The sequence below is a fragment of the Falco cherrug genome, chromosome 11 (genome assembly GCF_023634085.1).
Source record: "Falco cherrug isolate bFalChe1 chromosome 11, bFalChe1.pri, whole genome shotgun sequence".
In the NCBI taxonomy this organism is placed as follows: Eukaryota; Metazoa; Chordata; class Aves; order Falconiformes; family Falconidae; genus Falco; species Falco cherrug.
The window spans coordinates 7,644,238-7,660,333 of NC_073707.1; the positions used below are offsets into that span (position 1 = coordinate 7,644,238).

General features: G+C 44.2%; 1 protein-coding gene across 3 annotated transcripts in view; it reads left to right on the plus strand.

Annotated features, from left to right (window-relative positions):
* INPP5D (inositol polyphosphate-5-phosphatase D) overlaps nucleotides 1–16,096 on the plus strand; it is a 56,725-nt gene that overhangs the window by 5,898 nt on the left and 34,731 nt on the right. The window lies entirely within an intron of this gene.

Here is a 16,096-nt window from a genome sequence, read left to right on the forward strand (position 1 = left end):
AGTGCTGCATGGGCATTCCCTGTAAAATGGAATGGAAATGCCCATGCTACTCATGTGCCCCAGTCTGCCCTGCTGTTCAGAGCGGGTCTACATTTGTTGCTTCCCATTTTAGATGACAGTTAGCTTCCCGCACTAGAAATACAGATTTCTACCAATTCCGTGTGCAGCTTACATGGCTCACATGCACCATATTACTTATATATTTCCTGATGTGCTTCAGGGGCATCAGTTTTTCTTTGAAATCTGCACCAAAAAGGCAGCATATCTGAAACTAGAGTAATCGGGTTAGTGAGAACGGTTGAGTGCTGGCAGCTTGCTTTCATCTGTGGGCTGTCGATAAAGACCTGTGGATTGTGTGTCCTGGGTGCACACACCCAGCCTGTGTCCCTTAAGAACCACTTTTGGGTGGCTCAGGCTGTTCAGGGCGCTCTGCTCAGGTGCAGCCTTGCCCAAACACAGCTGTATTGCCACCAAGGCCAATACCAGGCTCTCAGTGCTGTGCTCCAGAGGACTGTGTGCCCAGGGCCAGCCACCAGCGTCAGCGTGGCCTTGCCGGCTACAGCTGGTTTCCCAGAGCCATTGATACCTCTGCCTCACTTGCCACGGCACTTCTGTTCCTGAGGAGGAACTGACAGCAGGTAGCTATGCCAGGCTTGACCTGGGTCTGCAAGTGTTACTATGACATGTCGCCAAACTTAATCCATCTTCCCAGAGCACCCAGCCACACCGTGCAGAAGAAACTGTGCAGGCTCTGCAGGCTGCTAGAGTGGACCAGCACTCAGCTGCAATGAATAACCTGTCATTCCGATCGGGCTCAACACAGTATGCTGCAGGCTGTTCGTAGCAACACTCGATATTTTCCCCATCACCTGATTTAGTCCAGCCTTATTGTCCTAAATAATGTCTTTTGGCATGATGTGCCGATGTGTCGTGACATAATATAGGTGTCCAGAAGGTGACACAGTGTTTATCAATATTTACAGTACCTAGAGTAGCGGCAGGGATCGGGATGTCGCTGTGCCAGATAGCTCACAAGTGAAGCACACCAGGCGGGGGGTGCTGGGGAGACCCGGGGCCCAGGCCATGGGTGCAACTGTCCAAGTCCCCCAGCAGCTCTGTGGCAGAGCCTGGTGCTGCTAATGATGTCCTTGCTCTTCTCACTGGTGCTGTGATGACAAAGGGAACTTTTAGAACCCTAACTCTGAATAGGTTTGGGGTATGAGTTTGGCAGCTGCCTTGTCTTTTTTGGAAAACGAGCAAAGAAATGATTGTATGCTGGCTTTTCCCCTGAGGGAGAGGAAGAAAGGAATGCCAGACGTTCCCTGCAAACACAGCTCCACACCCCACGTTTTGCCCTTACGTGCCCTGGATGGGCCTCAGCACCCTGGGTGAGCCCTGGCCCTCCTGGTAGCTCAGCTGCCCTGCCGGCATGTTGTGTGAGCGATGCTGAACGTGCAGCCTGGCCTGTGGCGTGTGCTAGAGGGGCACAGAAGCCCCAAGTTACAAGAGGTTTCAAAATGTGAGTGGAGAGCCATGTGCCTGTGTGCAGGCGGCTCTCCCGGGAGCGCTGGGCTGCAGGCAGCCCCCAGCCCCCCCCGCTGAGGTACAGCGCAGCCTTGGCCTGTGGTTCTGTGCGTTACAGCCCAGGAAGATGCGAGTTACCAATCTGAGATTGTACTGGGTCTGTAATTGTTTCTGCCGTGACAAAGGGCCCGTTTCCGTGTAAAACTATTCCATTTGTCCACAAACCAGAGCACCGCAGCCATAAGAAATCATTACTTTGCTGTAATGATGGGTCAAGGTTTATGAACAAGCAGAAGGTCTGGCTGATGTCCGCCAGCTCAGGCTTTCCCCACCACATACACCTTCACCTCACCTTCTAGTTCTCTGTAGAGAATTCTGCAGGTTGTTATTTACAAATAAATGTCCTCATCTTCTCTGAGGAGGGATTATTAGAACACTGCTGGATCCAGTGTTATTAGGACTCCATGGGATTTTTCTGAATGAAAACTTTCGGAATCTGCTAGATCTGTTAAGGAAATATGATCTACTTGGAGGTACACCTGAACTGATTCGTCAGGTTCTCTTGGGTTCTGTGTTGTGACTATGAGGGATTTCTCTTGTTTATGTGTGGTGGGATGCAGAGGGACTGTGGTGGAATACCTTTGTACGCCGGGTTGCCAGGAGCCGTAGGTTGAATATCAGGAGTGAGCTAAATAAAGTGTGTTGTTAACTCATGTTTTGAAGACACAACACACCTCCTGTTTTGTGCTGCTTTATTCTAGTTCTGTGGGAGAGGCAGAAGAAGGGGGCTGGCTGCTTCTGGCAGGAGAGGCGCAGTGAGAGTTGTAATTGAGGCTCAGAGCAAATCAGTCTCATGTTGTTGGCTCCCGCTCTTGTACGTTGTTCCAGCTGGGCCAGCTTTTTTTGATTGCTTGTCTGTTGACTTTTGGATAAAACAAAACCTGCTTCATGTGTATTAAAAGATCAGATTTTTAAAAGCCTAGTTCTCCTGTGCAAAGATGTAAAAGCTGTTGAATAGGAAGGAATTTTCATGTTTTTTTAAATCCCATTATAAAGGAGAGAGTGTACTAATCCTGTGAAATTAGAACAGGTGTTAAATTAATACAGCAATCAGTAAATGCTTCTCATTTCTGGGTTTAAAAAAAAAAAAAGAGACAAGACAGACAAAGGAAATATTAAATGCCAAATCCTGAGATTAGCCTGCATTAGTTACAAATACAGGCCCTGATAGTGGAATGTGACCTTTTTCGCCTGTACAGTGCACCTTCCTGAAGCTAACGAAGTTGTCTTCCTGCCCAGATCTGGGCTGTTGTCTGTCAGGCATTTTTCATGATGACAGCAGGTTTGAAGATGTGTAATATCACAGCTATATACACAGCACTTGTGACATGACAGCTCTCCCTCTGCCATTCTCTGGATTTTTTTCACCTTTAAAGCTGCAAGTTGCTTCACATTTTTTTGAGTCTTGGAAAGTAGATTTAATTTTTCTTTTTTTTTTTTTTTTTTTAATTAGAGCCTGATCCCACACTAGCGGAATGATACTCAGTGTCATTTTTTGCATGGTTAAATTAACTGTTCAAGTACAGGTGGCAAAATGAGAGGTGTATATTTTTGCATTCAGGCTGAAGTAAAAAATATTTGCGTATGTCCTTCCAGCATTTTGTGGCATCCTACGTGATCTGCTATTGGGTTTCTGAATCTGCAGCAGCTGTACAAGCAGTTAGCATAGTCAGGAAGCCCTCTTGCCTGCCAGATCTGGAATCAAACTAGTATCCCCCCAAAACATAGCAGGCCGTAATGGTTACAGTTTTAGATTTTTTTTCATTAAATACAAATAGAATTTTTTTTCCCTTCTCTGGGACTGCTGAATTTTCTCCTTCCATAACTTAAATCTTCGAAATGTAGGCAAAGAAATCCATGGGTTGGATGAACCAAACTTGCATCCTGCTGACGAAAACAAATTTATAGGCAAGGGGGGAAGGAGTAATAAAACCCACTTGAAACACAGGATCTGTAAGAGCAACTAGAGATCTCTGCCCTTAGGCAGAGAACAATTAGTCATCAAGACACCTCTGTTAGCCTGCAGACTCTCACTGTAGTAAAACAGTGAGAACTGGGAGGCTGAGGCCAGAACAGAGCAGAAAAGTTACACAGAGACCCAGGAGCAGGGGCACGAGGCTGGAAATCAAGTGCTCCTGAGTTAGCTTAGCTCCTGCCAGCCTGCTGGGCAAGTCGCAGCTGGGGTGCTTAACTTTCTTCTCTGTAAAAACAAGTATGATTTTTCCCTTGCTCAAATGGGGAGGCATAATTAATGTGGAGTTGTTGAAAGTTTGGGGACTAGCTGAGTATAATCATGTTTGTGCAAAGAGGGGTGGAGCAGCAAAGGAGCCTGGGAATTGCAAGACCAAACTAAACACTAGAGACACACTAAAGACACTAAAACTGTCTTTCTAAGCCAGGCATCTATGGTCGGTTCTTGCCATCCAGATGCACAGAAGATAAAGCTTTCCTATGCTGTCAGTTAACGCATCTCATTTATTCAGCTACCTGAGGTGTCAATATGACCCTCATCACTGCACAATCTGAATTCCTTGTGATCTTAGCATCTCTTCAATGAGGGGAATTGCTCTTGGGGAACTCTGTCCCAGTCTGAGGATTGGGTTACCCAAAATAATTTTAAATAGCTGTCCCTTGATGACCTTACCAGGATCAGAAGCTGTGTATGATACAGCAGTATTCATTCCCCCTCATTTTAGATGTGCAGTCAAAGCTGTCACATAGTCAAAGCTCAGTTGTATCTCTGTAGTCAGCAGGGAAGGAACAGGTTTCTGATCTGGGTGGGCTAAACTGTCCCTGGCAGGTCCTGTCTCTGTTGCCTAAAGAGCCCAGAGAACCCCCTTAAACTACCAGACTTGTCAGGCTGCAGTCAGGTAGGGAGATTCCCATTACAGCTGACTCTTGTTCAGCGTGAGAAGGCACTGAGGTCAAAAGCTGCTGTTTGAAAAACAGTGGTACTGCCTTTGCCTACTGCTTTAACCTGTAGTGCCTTTATATACTGCAATTTTAAAAGGTCACTGTCAAGAGTATAACCTGCCTCATGAGTGAAGATGCTCTGCAGGGGGTGTTGAGAACGAAGAAGACACTGATGTTGGCTGGTCACAGTGAGCACAGGGTAGTGTGGTACCATTGCTAAAACCCTATGGAGTTTGATCTCTAGATTTCTGGTTAGGAGATCACAGCTTGTGTTATCTGATGGCTGTCGGCAGAGCCATCAGTTCGTTCTCAGCGGCACCTAGATTTTGTCTTAGTTTTATGCATGTATTCTGTCAGATAATGCTTTGTAGGCCATTTGCAGGATCGAGCACTTACCTCATGCCACTCTGTGCAAAGGCTGAGAAGGAGATACCCTGATGGACCGATGCCAACATTGCACAAATGGGGCTGTCACCAAAGATGCCCTTGGTAAAAGCCACTGAGAAAGTCAACCTAGTAGTTACAGGGGTAGCTTTAGCTTGTTGCTGAAGGTGGAGTCTCCTTAAGAAACAAGCACCTGCAGAGCAGGCTTTTGGTAGCTCAGTGCCATAGACAGGTTTTATAATCATGTGCTGTATCTGCCGATATTGTGCAGCACAGTCCGGCCTCCGAGTGCAAGGAAGGTGCAGCTTTCCCGGGGGCATGACCTAATGCTTTAGCTCAGTCATGTAACATTCCCATTCTGCGACCCAGAACTTGAACCAGACACGTTTGTCCAGCACCTCAGGGCTCACACCTCGCCTGACGACCTCCTCCTGCCAAGGGTGCTCTTTCCTTCTCCTTGCCAGCCTGTTTTTTTTTCTTGTATCACCCTCAAGTCTGTTCTCCCATTCATGCTGCTAACTGAGCTCTTGCTTCAAGTTGCATACCTGCCTTGGAACGCTGCTGGCTGCCAAAGGTTGAGGCTTCAGCCACTGACAGTGCCACGGATGGTGCTTGTATGACAGTGCCACGGATGGTGCTTCTATCTTTTGGCTGCCCCACAGGAGACGGCAGAAATAGAGCTTGGCTTGTACAGGAGCAGGAACCATTTTATATTGTCAAGCAAATTGGAAAATTTTTAAAAAATGCATTCAGGTGAAATGTTTCATTTTGATTTTGAGTTTTCCAGAAGTTATCACAGTGTTGCCAGGATGTTGAAGAAAAATGTTATTTCAGATGGAAAAACTCTATCATCCTTTTGAAAAAGTCCAGATAAGCAATTTTGAACTTTTCACCCTTTTTTTTGTTTTGCTTCTTTAAATTAATAGGGGAGAGGGGGGTTGAATGAAGACTATGCCTTGCATAGTACAGCCTTAACTATTTTCCAACCCCCTTCACTTTTTTTTATAATTTTTTTTTTTTTTTTTTTTGCTTTGAGCAAAACTGTTTGACCAGCTCCAGAGTTTGGCAATATTAGCAGATTACCTTGTTGTGAGAAGGAATCATGAAAAGCCACCTTCTTCTCTCGCTGAGGAAGAGGCTGTATTACAGTATGGAAAACATTAGTATTTTTAAAGTTACTGCCTGTCTTTTCTTTCCGCTTCGCCTTCCCGGACTGTCCTAGCTGCCCGGCTCCTTGACAGAAAGCTGCAGTGCGCGTGCATCTTCCTATCTTCCTGGTGGGTAAATGTGGGAGACATTCATCTTGCAGTTCTAGTGCCAGAGCATCGTTTCTGTGAGCGTGAGCACTGCTTGCATTCATGCTGCAATTCATGGTTGCTGCAAGGGCTTTTTAAAAATTACTTATATTTATACTTACTACTTGTTGCAAAGGAAGGGCCTGACCCTATTTACTTGCAGGTTTTGCTGACTTAAGTGAAAATTATAGGTGCCCTGGCAGCACTGTTTAACATTGAGTGATCTTCTAGCTTTTTTTTTTTTTTTCTGGTAATTTTTTCTAGTCTGATCAGAGGCTGAGTACAACAGGAAACAAATGGTGCTATGTGAGCAGTTAGAAAGCAGGCCAGAAGCTGTGACTCACTGTATCAACTGACACTGAAGCTGCAGGTTACCAGTGTACTTGCAGCACTGGCTGCCGGTAGGAGAGCTGATAAATACTGTGTGTAGGGTTTCCTGCTGAAACCCTCTCCCGCACACTTCTGGAAACACATTTTGGGGGCAACATCTAGATTTGTATTCTTTCTGTATTGCATTCTGGGTTGGATTTCTGCATTCTGGGTTGGCTAACTATGCCAGAATGACCAAAATCCTCTGTCCTGGGGCAGGCAAGATATACAGTGAGAGGGCTGCCTGTTCCTGTCAGCCACTTGGCAGAGCTTGTTCTGGCTTCTGAGTCCTACAAAGCACAGACCTACAGCTGCCTGTCCTGCCAGCATGATCTGATAAGAGCGTGAGTTTAGGTCAGTTCCTGCGTTCCTGGTTTCGCTGCTGTTGTCACCAGCGTCAGAGACAGTGTCTGGCTGTGGCACGTGCAGTACCAAGTCCTTTGTGAGCCCTTTGCAGAGAGATGCAAAGTTGTTGTCATACTCTTTTATGCTGCACTGTAATCCCAATTTGCTGTGCTACTCTGCTGACACGTGTGGCCAAAAAAAGATTTTTCTGCAGTAAGGCTTTTGTGATTCACTTGGGATTTTGCTGATCTATCTATATCTGATCAAAACCTTTCTACTAGGAAGTTGCACTTGGGCTGGTTTCAGTGGGAGATAATGCAAAACAAAATCTTTTGTGTTACACTCGCCGATTCACAACAATGCATCCACTTACAGCTTCTGTCAGACACCTGTGTAAGGATTTTGTACTTGCTCAGGTTGATGTCAAAGCTTCACTGTCTCCAGTGAGGAGAGGGCAGCCCAAAATATCACCTGCAGGCTGCATGGAGACTGTAAGACATCCACGGTCTGCTTGCACCCAAGAGGCATCGAGCGCTGTTGGCCTCCCTGAGCGTTGAAAGGCAGGAGGAGACCAAGCATGCCACCAGGGAGGGTGCTTGGTGGGCTGGGACACGCCGGCTGGACAGCCACCACCTCCAGGCCGGCATAGGGCGGGTGGGCAGGGGTGCGTGTGCATGGGTTGGTGTGAGAGCTGTGCCAGCACCAAACAGTGAGTGCTGGTGTCCCAAGGAGTTGCCGGGGGACAGCCAGCGCCTGCATTGCTGCAGGGGAGGGGAAGGGACAGCAGTGAAAACCAGAGGGGCACAGGGGGCTTGGAGGGGGTGTTTCAGGAGGGAGAAGAGAGGGGGTCACCCAGGGGAAGGGGAAGAGCCAGGAGGTGCAGCCCAGTCTTAACGTGAAACTGAGCAGTGTCGGCAAAGCTTGGGAGCCGGGGACCCTGCTGAAGAGTCAAGAGCTCCTCGGTGTGCAGAGCTGCAGAGCCTCCGCGGGAGAGTGGGATTTTATGCACAACAGTAAATTTCAAGAAACATTACTGCCAAGAATGGAATTGATTTCACCCAGGTTAGTTACTACCACAGAAAACTTGCTGTGCTTGTGGTGCTCCGTTGGCACTGATGTGGCTGAGGTGTGATCAGGGTAATCACTTTCCTTGGATAGAACCATGGGATAAGTGGACAATCAGATAATACTTGGGAGCAATGTCTTGAAACATGGTTAGGGAAACACGTTTCTAGTATGCCTAAAGTACATTAAGCTTTTTTTTTTTTTTCCTCTCCTGAAAATAGAACTGGTAGATATTCCAATTTGAGTATTTTTCAATGTAATTTAATGTTGAATTAAATCAGTTCATAAAACGCTTTACAGTCTTTACAGGTAGGACTGAAAATAATTTGCAGTCAGGGCTTAGCAATATCTGTGATTTCATATTTCTGCAAACTGTCCAAATCTATTTATACCAGAAAAATGGTTTTTTTCCGCTGTTGCATCTGAGGTAGGAATGAACATAATAACATAATGCATTTCACAGGTTTTGAGAAACTGAAAGAAGCAGCATTTAATAAAAGAACTGGGTATTTCCTGAAACATGCACATTCCTGCTACTGAATCTCTCAGTATACAAAATTCTTCATACAAACAAACCATATCCAGCTTTTGTCTTGTTTGAACCCTTCCAGAATGTTTCCAGTTTCCTGAAAATATTAAAAAAAAGTTCAGAGGAGATGGCTTAAATCAGGTTAAAATGATATTATTTTGTTTTTCAAGCTTCAAAAAATGAAATCAGGTATTTGAAAGCTAATGCGTGCCATGAAGTGAAATCTCTTTTCCTTTTATCTGGATATGCTTTCAGATAAAATTTCATGCCAAAGAGTGAAATGCTGAAGAATGTCATCAATTTCTCTTATAGTTTGCCCTCCAGTAAATGTGTCATGTCATAAAGCCTTCGCCATACTTAATTGAAAATTACAAATAGGTAATCTTCACTGAATGCACAAAAACAACTTTTAGCTGTGCAAAATACTTTTAAGATTCAGAAGATAAGAGTAGGGCTGTTAAACAGTAACCAGTTTAACAATTACTGTTTTAGAAGAATAATTGTTTCATCTTATCATCCTTTCAATAGGCTTTGACCACCCACAACCACATACCCAGCAGCTCTTTCCTACCCGGCTGGATCTTTCAGTTCCCGCTAGAAGAGCTCAAGTGTAAAATCAATCGCATTTGCTCTTGGCACAAAAGCGGGGCAGAGGCTTTGGCTGGGGGATGGGAACGAGTGGCTGGGAGGCGGTGGGAGCCTCAGCCTCCAATGGCACAGAAAATTTCTCCAGCAGCGAATATCCTTAAGGGAGTTCTTGCTGTCCCCTCACCGCCCTGCAGACATTTCCATCCCAAATCAACCGTTTCTGTGGGTATGTTTTAAAGGAAGGGGTAGTAACCTCTGCTCATGGACTGAGAACTAGAAGAAGGTGGTGGTTTTGGGTTTTTTAAATGAGCTTTTAAAAAAAAAAACTTTTCAAAGTAGCTACAGTCTGTGCTCAAGAGGCCGAATTTATAATCCTAATTGAGATGAGCGCCTTGGGGACACACACCTCAATATCTCCATCACTAGCAAGATGAAAATTTTCCAGAAATCCTAAACCTTTTTTGGCAGATGAGGAAAAATAATTGAAAACTTACACAACCAACACTACCTACAAGAAAATATTCTCATTATTTCAGTCATTTGATAGATGTTAGCTTTAATATTATCAGTCACATAGTGTTTAAACTTAAAGGATTGTCTTATCCTTTTTATATTTTATATTTCCAAAGACTTCTGATGAAGCTTCATAACTGAATTTAAAGTATTGAGGGAGACAACAGATTATTTCCCTTTCAGCTGTGTGGTAACAAAGCACTGTGTTTTACTGCTTCTGTGCTGCTGTGGTAGGATGGGTCACAGAGAAAAGTACTTATTTTCAGGCAAGACTTGAGCTGTTTTCTCAAAGAAAGGGCAGCTAATGTATTGTTGGTGCTCGATGAGGCTTTTTGTCCTGATCATTTAAGATAGGAATGAGTTCTGAAAAACACTGCTATTGCATTTGTTTACAATGCATCTTATGGCAGATATCGCCGTCTGTACAAAATTGTGTCTGCACTTGTTGCTGACAGGGTGATGCCCTTTCTTTTTTAGAGATGTATCTTGATTTGCTGATGAGATTCGTCTTTGCAGACTGCATCCCCCAAGCAGAGATGTAGCTCATCTGGCAGGTCACAAGCAATACTTAGGCTCCAGTTAGATCTTGTTCACTCTATCTGCTCTGCAGCCTCTAGGGATGAGAGAGACCAACAGACCCTACATGCAATGCAGCTTATTGCAAATGCAATATACAAAGATACAGTCATCTTTAAATAACATGTTTGATTTAAAGTATTGTCTTGGTTGTAGTTGTTTTAGGTAAATGAGGTCTGCTTCACCAATACTTTTCAGATTTACCTTTTGGTGGTTGAAGCTATTTCATGAAATTTTAAAAGAAATTTAGAATCTTTTAGTGTTCAGATTTTTGCATAAATGCGAAGCATGCAGGACTTGATTTCAAATGACAAAATGGTTTAGGGAGACAGACTTTAGCAAAGACAGCTCAGATTCAGTCATTTCAGAGTCTCTCTGAGAGAATGAAATTGCAGTGCAGCTTTCAGATGTTTCCAGGTCTTTGCCCCACTGTCTGACTTCATTTGTCATCAATTCATAACTTCTGACAGCGTTTTTTTTCATCTTGGGTCTCCCCTGAAAGGCCAAGTTGGTTCCCTTCTGTTCCATCCCAGGGCTCTAAAGCTCTCCTTTTCCCGGTATTTTAAGAGATAGCGCGCAGCACAGCTGGCTTCACCAACCCCCATGGGCAAAGTATAGTAAAGCTCCTTATGGGCTGGCGATGCTCTGTGTTAGCAAGCTGTTAAGCCTGAATTGAAATTCCCAGATAACTCTGTATTAGACCTCATTCTCCAAAACTTGGCAGGGATGTAGTGACCTGTGTTGTTTAAAAGTCTTAGTATCAAATATTCTTTGTGATCAGACATGGTAGAACCCCTATGCAGCACACGCTGGTGTTTCAGAGAGGCACTAGGCAGCCTTTCCAGAGGTTTGTCTTCATTGCAAGCCACGTGCCTGTACGCGCAAACCCAGAGACCTTGGGTTGGCTCCAATTTTAGGGGGAAAAATTTTAACAAAAAAAATTGTAATACCACATCCGCTATTTTTATTCCAGAGGTGCAGTTCAGGGCAGAATATAAAAGAAGAGGGTTTGAAACGTGTTTTAAAGTGTTTGGTTTTAGTTTTGTGGTTAGTTTTGTTAAGTGACGGTGCTTCTTCAGGCTGGATTCTGTATCTGTTCGATTAGCAAGTATGGGTCAGTGCTTGCTTCTAATTGAGTAAGGGTTTGTCTTACTCATGCAGTAAATGAATGAAACAAGGGACAGTCCCTTGAAAGAAAGAATGAGTGGTCACCCTTACTGTCACAAAAATAGAGAACGGTCGCTGTAGCTTAAAGCCTGGGAAATGTAGCAGGCTGAAGACAGGAAATTGTAACACTAAGGTGCTCGCCCTTATCTGTGCACTGCTTATGGTCTTCAATTATGCAATCCCAGAAAGTTATGCAGTATAATGTGGTGAATGCAGCTGTTCTACACGCATCTTCTGCCTGCACTGCTTTGTGTCTCTAATAAGTGTAACTTCTTTAATCTTGCATTTTCTATTTTCCACTGGATATTTTATGTAATTCATGCATATTTAGTGCTTGGTGTCTGTTGAAACAGGGATTCATTCAGCACAGAAGACAACTGGGAAAGCGAAGAGGGGATTGTGGATCCTCCACTGTCTGCCTGCACAGGCTAGAGGAAACCCCTAGAAACATAGTGTGGGACTGAGCTGAGCTGAGGGGTCTTGCCCAGCTGCGCAGGCAGAGCCAGGGTAGGCACGCCTTCACCTGTCTCAGGGAAAAGTTCTTGCTCGTAGGATTTCAAACCCCACACACTGCTGCCTGGGATGTATTTATTGCCTTCTATAGAGGGAAAAGCTGAAGGGCACTTGAGAACTTCCACCAAGAAGCAAGTATCAGTGACCTGCAATAGTTGCCCCAGGTCATTTACTGTCAGCAGTGACTGCTGATGGAATCAGAACGATGACCTCCAGAAACTGCCTTCAGAAATGACTAGGTCACATTTGCTGCCTTGGTTGCCTTTGCTAGCTCTTGAGGACCTGTGTTTTCAACTTTGTCTTGGTAATCACTAGAGTTGGATACTTCATGAAGAGTTGAAAATGGAAATTTTCGTTTGAACTTTAAGTACTGAATCTTTTTAGTGGAAAACCAAAAAGAACAAGGCTTATGATAAAATTACAAAAGTTGTTGGAAGTAGCGTACTCCAAAACTTTTACTTAAATCCTACCCACACACTACAGAGGTGCTAAAAAAATTACATCAGATCCCCATGGATCTGCAGTCCTTGCTCATTCATCACCAACTCATCTGACTTGCACCCTGTAGCTAAATTTAATACCAGTCCCTCATGTTCTGTCATGGAACCGTACTGTTGTTTGCTGCTTGTTGATGTAAATTGTATTTATTACAACACAGAGCAATGCTGAAAGGGTTCGTTGCTCAGGAGGTTTCTCTTGGTGCTATGAGTTGGATCATTTTATACTGCGGTGGTAAAATCTTTTTTGACGGTGAGAGTTTGAATGGTTTATTTAGTGCAAAGAACTACCTCAAGTATATGGTGTCGGTACTTTCTGTAATTGCTTGGTGTTCTTACTGGCTTCTGTCTGACTATATTAGTTAGATATTTGGTAATTAATGTACTTTTTATGTGGTCTGTGGACTGCTGGAGCAGACTGGAATGGGCTCCTTCAGTAGGATCCAAGTATATTATTTTTATGACCTGTGTCTTTTAACTTGTATGGGAGAATGCTGGTTTAAAAGAATTCTATAGGTCCTTTACTTTCCAGAACTTCCAATATGTTTTTCTTTAGGATGTAGAATTTTAACAAGGAATTTGAGATAAAAATTTGGCAGCCAGATATACTCCACTGAGAATTCCTTTCAACATTTCTTCTCTTCAACAGACTCTTTTAATTTGCAAGTGTCCCAGTTCTGCCATGGAAGTATTTCTACCTGTGAACATGACCAATCTTTGGGCTGCCAGAAGGAAGCCTGAGTGGGATCACATAGAGGAAAATTACTGCAGGGCCAGAAGAGAACAGAAGTGGCAGATACGATAGTCAGGATCTTTTTAAGATTACCTCAAACTGGGCTCACATTCTACACATAGAAGTTGTTATGCATTTGAAACTGGGCATGAGCAAAATGCATCGTATTGCCCAAGTCTTTTCTGTGACATTGTGGACAGGAAAAAGTGAGACAGCCAGTTTGGCCAAAATTGGATCAGGAGGGAGTTCAGGTTTTAATCTAAATTTGTGCTGTGCTGGACAATTTGGAGGTGAAGTCATGATGTGCCGGGCTGCCCAGTTAGCAGTGGAGGCAAGGATGCTCACTTATACCCGATTGCCTTGTTTGCAGCTGGCAGCAGCAGGGTTCATCTTGCGTGCACACGTTACAGGCAAGCAAGTAAGTAGGTGCTGACCTTTAACAAATGTTCTGTGCACGCTAGTGTGCAAGGGAGTGAAAATTGTTTAATGTTCCCATTTTTTGATACATATAAGAAAGGAATTCTGATGCAGTGCCAGTAATTCATATACAGTGTCTCTTAAGTCAGTATTATGCTTAAAGAAATTGAGCTTGTGGTAGAGGCAGTATGTAATAGTATCCTTCAGTTGTATTTGGGGAACAGAGAGAATTTTATAGGATTGACAACACAGTAATTTTCTTTATTTTTTCCTCTTTTAACTTAGTCTTTTGTTTGAATGTCTGATTTTCAGCCAGGAACACAAGCTAGAAGTAATACATACTTAGTTGGTTTAAATTGCAATTCCTTGTTTCCTTCCATGAATAATCTCTTTCAGAAATTCCGAAGCCTTCTTTCGCAGAACTCTCAGATTTCCATGATTTTCACCTGAAGTCTTAAATGTAAAAGGCCACTGTAGCAAAAGTGACATGAATAAACAAACTTGAGCATCAGGACCAAACTGTACGCAGAATGAGGCAAGAAAGTCTTCATCATCTCTCATCTTGGAGGAGATGGGACTATTCACCTTTCATTCTCTCCAACATTCAAGTTATAATTTAGAGCTGCATATACACTGTGCCATTCTCCCAAAAATTAATCTGATTTTTCCAGGTGAGGGGGCACTGCTCTGTCCACCCACTGGCATCCTCTGCCCAGGTCCCCTGGATTCCTCCCCTTGCCTCTTCTCTCATGCTCCGTTCCCCTGACAAAGACTCTCTTGCTGAGCTTTACCCAGCATCTGAACTCCCCTGGAGCTCGCAGGTTTCCACCGCTTACTGAAGTTCATTCCTTTACTGACCCTCCATGTCACAGGATCCCCCTTTTCCTCAGCTACACACTTGCTCCTTTCCCTTTGTACTCCCAGTCAGTCCCATTTCTTCCTAGCCCCGGGTGCTGCATTCAAAATAGGGCATGTTTCTGGGTGGCTTGTATTTTGGGAAGTAGCTGTTTCTCCCAGCTGTGATTCCTGTCTCTGATCCCATTCCTGTGAAATGCTCCCAAAATTTCTTAGCACATGATTTGATCTAAAAATAAAATTTGTTTTCTAAGAAAACAAAAGTGAAACAGAACCACGTTGCTTTAAAATGCTTTAAAAAATAATTTACCAGGAACTTCTTAGCTCTTAGGTTCAGCTCTTTAGTGAAATATAAAAGCTTGCCTACACGAGAGCCAGAAGTAAATTTAAAAATGCCACCGTGACTTCCTAGCTAGCAGACAGTCTTGAAGACAACTTTTTTCCAAACCAGGAAGCCTAAGAATTTTTTTTCAAATCTAAAAGGAAAAAAGTTCCTGTCAGCCTTTTGCACCAAAGTAGAAGCGACCTGATTTTCAGCTTCCGTTTAAGCTGGTGAGTATTGCAAGGATTTTGTAACTTTGAAAACTTATTGACTGTTACTGAAATGGCTATATATTGGTTTAAATACCTGTTTTAAGGCACTCTGGTTAGAAAAGATTGGCCTTAAGCAATATAACCAGATGACCAGTTTCCTAGTTCCTCCTTGTGCCTTGGCTCAGGAAAGGAAAACACTTCCTCTTCCTTCTAAGGGCCCCAGACTTCCTGTGCCATCTATTTATACAACTGGTGTAATGAACCCCAAGTTAACCACTTCCCTGCCTGGCTCAGCGTAGGCTTTACACCTTTTAAATCTCTTCTCACTTTATGTCTTTACGCTCCACTTGCAGCTTCTCTTCAGAAGTACGTTCAGAGCTGCTTCTCAACGAACCTGTACTTGGAATATCTTTGTGGAGGTGTTCTGTTGGCCAAATGGCATTGCTGGGAGATAACAAAGAGGAGGAGACTTAGGTTGGGTCCTGTTGGCCTTCTTACACCAAATACAAAGGAAGATTAGATTGTCTCAGCCGTACAAAAACCTGTTGAAATGTTTAGGTGGAAGAATCTGGAAAGGGGATCACAAGATTTAACCAAAGACTAGTGATGAAAGGCTTCGGTCGTACCTGTTTTCCTGAAATGAAGAACCCAGAAGCCTATTAAGCATGAAGGCAGGAACAAGTTGTAGCTAGTTGTGTTAAACCATTGTACAGTGAGAGTACAGAAGATGGAAGGGAAATGGGGTAACTGGAAGGACCTGCAGAATGGCGGCAGTTCCTGGAGGACAGCAGACACGAGGGCATCCTGTGGGAAAGGTTTCTAGCCAAGAGGGCAGGGGTCAGTGGAAGATCTGAGAGTCCGTGGTTTGGGATGCAGCTGAAGTGGCCGGGCTGGTCATGGCAAGCATAGTCACGTTCAGTCTTACCATTCTCCTTCAAGGATATAGCAGGATCTCCACAAAGAGGCCGCAGACAGATTTGCAGAAGGCTTCCTACATTTAGGGGTGGCAGGCGGCCTTGTGAGGGCTCGGAGCCCAGCGCTTGCCCTGCTCCCAGGCTGAAGCAGGATCAGGTGCTCTTAGCCGTGAGGAATGCCTGGGTACTCCGCACTGCAGCTCTTCCAGAGATAGGGACACACTCGCTGCGTAGCCCGACTTTACTTGAGGGCGTTACTGCCTCTGCCTGGCAAGGCTGCTTGAGATCTAATCTAAACCTCCTCT